The sequence below is a fragment of the Anomaloglossus baeobatrachus genome, chromosome 10 (genome assembly GCF_048569485.1).
Source record: "Anomaloglossus baeobatrachus isolate aAnoBae1 chromosome 10, aAnoBae1.hap1, whole genome shotgun sequence".
NCBI lineage: Eukaryota > Metazoa > Chordata > Amphibia > Anura > Aromobatidae > Anomaloglossus > Anomaloglossus baeobatrachus.
This window is the reverse complement of record NC_134362.1, coordinates 34,811,814-34,815,775: the sequence shown is the minus strand read 5'-3', so window position 1 is coordinate 34,815,775 and position 3,962 is coordinate 34,811,814. Positions and strand designations below refer to the sequence as shown.

General features: G+C 43.6%; 1 protein-coding gene across 1 annotated transcript in view; it reads left to right on the top strand.

Annotated features, from left to right (window-relative positions):
* ADM (adrenomedullin) overlaps window positions 1-613 on the top strand; it is a 2,444-nt gene extending 1,831 nt beyond the window's left edge. The window contains exon 4 of the mRNA XM_075326926.1: window positions 1-613. This exon is cut by the window's left edge and continues 719 nt beyond it. The gene's annotated coding sequence lies outside the window, so the exon portion shown is untranslated.
* Window positions 614-3,962: the final 3,349 nt, after the last annotated feature.

Here is a 3,962-nt window from a genome sequence, read left to right as displayed (position 1 = left end):
TTAGAGACCCAGTTGGATCACCATTGCTGGTTGAGGTGCTGTAGATGATGATGACTTTGGACCTTTCATTCGGGAATCTGTCCAAGGCTTCAGTAGACGAATGACTTGACCTCAGCATGGGAGTAATCAGTCCCAACATCTCTGACTTCTGATGATGGGGAAAACATCGGGGGTCTCTCCGTCAGCGAGTGGATCCCCATCCCCCTCCTCCTCCAGTCTCTCACTGCCGATGGACCGGTTACAATCCAGGCTCCATCAATGATGGACATTATGGAGATGAACATTTCTACAGTTCCTCGTGAACTGGACCTTAATACTTGAACCTTAAGTGCAATGTTTTCTATGAAGTGGATATTTAATGCTACTGTTTATTATATGTTTGTACTGTTCAGAGCAGAAGTTATTTTTTTACCAGATTCCTATTCTACATAAGGGCATTATATATATATATATTATATAAATATCTATCTATGTATCTTCTATTGTATGCAGGTATCAGATGTGATCTCGGTGTTTGTATCTCACATTCCTCGGGGAGTTTTCTCTCTATATGTAACATGTTATTATCCATCCTGATGGGATACATTGAATAAAAGAATGTGATTCACTGAAACCTTCCTTGTCGTTGATTATTTTAGACTTTTATATGTGATTTATATTCAATCTCCAGGATCCTGGAGTTCTGTAAAGTTCTGCATTAGTTATACATTGGGTCATCAGGTCTCATAATCACATATATAGGTATTTATAATGGGGGGCAGGGGGGATACCTAGCAAAACTCCAACACTTGGGACCCCAATGTAGACAGATCTCATAATCACATGTATAGGTATTTATAATGGGGGGCAGGGGGGATACTTAGCAAAACTCCAACACTTGGGACCCCAATGTAGACAGATCTCATAATCACATGTATAGGTATTTATAATGGGGGGCAGGGGGGATACTTAGCAAAACTCCAACACTTGGGACCCCAATGTGGACAGGTCTCATAATCACATGTATAGGTATTTATAATGGGGGGCAGGGGGGATACTTAGCAAAACTCCAACACTTGGGACCCCAATGTGGACAGGTCTCATAATCACATGTATAGGTATTTATAATGGGGGGCAGGGGGGATACTTAGCAAAACTCCAACACTTGGGACCCCAATGTGGACAGGTCTCATAATCACATGTATAGGTATTTATAATGGGGGGCAGGGGGGATACTTAGCAAAACTTCAATACTTGGGACCCCAATGTGGACAGGTCTCATAATCAGATGTATAGGTATTTATAATGGGGGGGCAGGGGGGATACTTAGCAAAACTCCAACACTTGGGACCCCAATGTGGATGGATATCATAATCACATATATAGGTATTTATAATGGGGGGCAGGGGGGATACTTAGCAAAACTCCAACACTTTGGACCCCAATGTGGACAGATCTCATAATCACATATATAGGTATTTATAATGGGGGGCAGGTGGGATACTTAGCAAAACTCAACACTTGGGACCCCAATGTGGACAGGTCTCATAATCACATATATAGGTATTGATAATGGGGGGCAGGGGGGTGCTATCCTGATACTTAGCAAAACTCCAACACTTAGGACCCCAATGTGAACACTAATGGTTCCGCTCATCAGCAGTATCACCCATGATCTACAGTATGAAAAAACAACCCATATATACAGTATGTATGTATATATATATATATATATATATATATATATATATATAGTAAATAATTTTTCAAGATCCAAGAACTAAATAAATGCAGTGGAGTGTGGAAAATTACAAGTCTCTTTCTTCTTTCGTAATCAGAGCAAATGAGATAAATTTGCTAATCCAATATAAACAATATAGTAAAACTGCAAGGTATGGAGTAAGTAATGAGTCAGGGGAACACTATGTGACACAATTAGTTTATGCCAAAGTTGCTGGATTTCAGTCTAAAAAAACCCCCCATAATTTTCCACATAAAACCTGCATTCCTCTGATCACATCCTAATTGGATAAGGGTTGTAATTATGGATTTTTTTTGTATAATGGCGCCATCTAATGGTTATTAAATGAACTACTCACAAAATCCCAGAGGTTTTTAGAACTCACATAAAGGTATCTGCAGTAATAAACGTTCCCATTGGTGTGAAATCATCCAGTGTTCGAAAGAAAGGATAAAATATTCAATTTCTTTATTAACGCAAATGTACCAAAACATGAAACAAGTTCTATAAAGAGAAAAAGGCGTGGATCGCACATCCCAAAAAATACAATGATCTAAAGCCGCAAGGCAAAAAATGAAATAATAGAACATGAGGTTCTTTGTTACTATTCTGATCAGATTGTATTAAGCCCAGTGCCATGTCACGGCAAACCTCTGAGTGCGTCCCTATTCTAAACCATATAGTGCGGCACTGTGCACTGACCACCGCTGCAGCGACAAAGCACCAGCAGGGCAGGTGACCTGGTGCCTCACAGCGCCCATGCTGCAAGGTGAAGCCCCCATGGCTCCAGGCCGCACCGCCCCACTGACACGAAACCACCACAACAGCGGCCACCACACAGTACCAGCACACAGTGAGAGGAGCTTCATCAGTAATCCTATGTGTTTTGATCTAGGACTCAACGGTAATTATAATACTAGAAAAAAGAAGTGCTGATAGGGTATTACCAAATGACAGGAGTAATATATAAAATATATACACTCACATAATGTGGTTGTGAAAGTCACAACCACTGCCAAGCATAAGATAATGGCGTCTGCCGCAGCCCCACGTGGATGAGCATTCAAACAGGAGAAGAGAAGGGGTTAATGCCGCGCATCAGCCAAATGAAGATGTAGAGTTGTTGATAAATTAATATCTTTTTTATTTCATTGGTCTACGCGTTTCGAGGTTGAAACCTCTTCTTCAAGACCAGAACATCAACAAAGATGCTTTGTTGATGTCCTGGTCTTGAAGAAGAGGTTTCAACCTCGAAACGCGTAGACCAATGAAATAAAAAAGATATTAATTTATCAACAACTCTACATCTTCATTTGGCTGATGCGCGGCATTAACCCCTTCTCTTCCCTTGTTTGAATGCTCAACGTTAATTATGGTATAGTCAGTTAGTAATAAACTTTGTTTTTCCACATTGAAGATTCATTGGATTTAACTAGATATCTATATATATAATTGCCTTATTCTGTCTGTCTGCCTGTCTGTCATGCTCCAAAATTGTGTCCTTACGGTGACACAAAGCTGATTGGCCGCTGGGCTCGCCATGGCCCCGCCCCCCCACACGGATTGGCCTCTCGCCCCGGCTCTCTGCAGGCCCCGCCCCCCTCACGCAATGCACTCTCGCTCTGGCCCAACTGACACGGAGCTCCGACTCCCAGGTGAGTACACACACACACATCAGATCACACTCACTCTCACACACACCTCACACATCACATCCACACACTCACAAAATGCTGGGATATCGCTTGCTTCTACACCGGCTCCGTCACGATCCCAGCAGCGCCAGACATAACCTTGCGATGCTGGGATCTTGACGGAGCCCGTGAACGCTGGTAACCATTATACACATCGGGTAACTAAGGTCCCTTGGTTACCCGATGTGTATCATAGTTACCAGTGTACACCGGCTCCCGGTACACATGTGCAGGGAGCCGGCATTATTCTCCTCTCCCCCCAAGACTACTCCTACTCCTCCTATTACAGTCCTCCTATTATACTCCTCTCTGAGTATAATAGGAGAACTATTATAGCATGGGGGATGTAGCACGATGGGGGGTGCGCAGCATGGGGGATGTAGCACGATGGGGTGCGCAGCATGGGGGATGTAGCACGATGGGGAGTGCGCCGCATGGGGGATGTAGCACGATGGGGAGTGCGCAGCATGGGGGATGTAGCACGATGGGGGGTGCGCAGCATGGGGGATGGAGCACGATGGGGGGTGCGCAGCATGGGGGATGTAGCA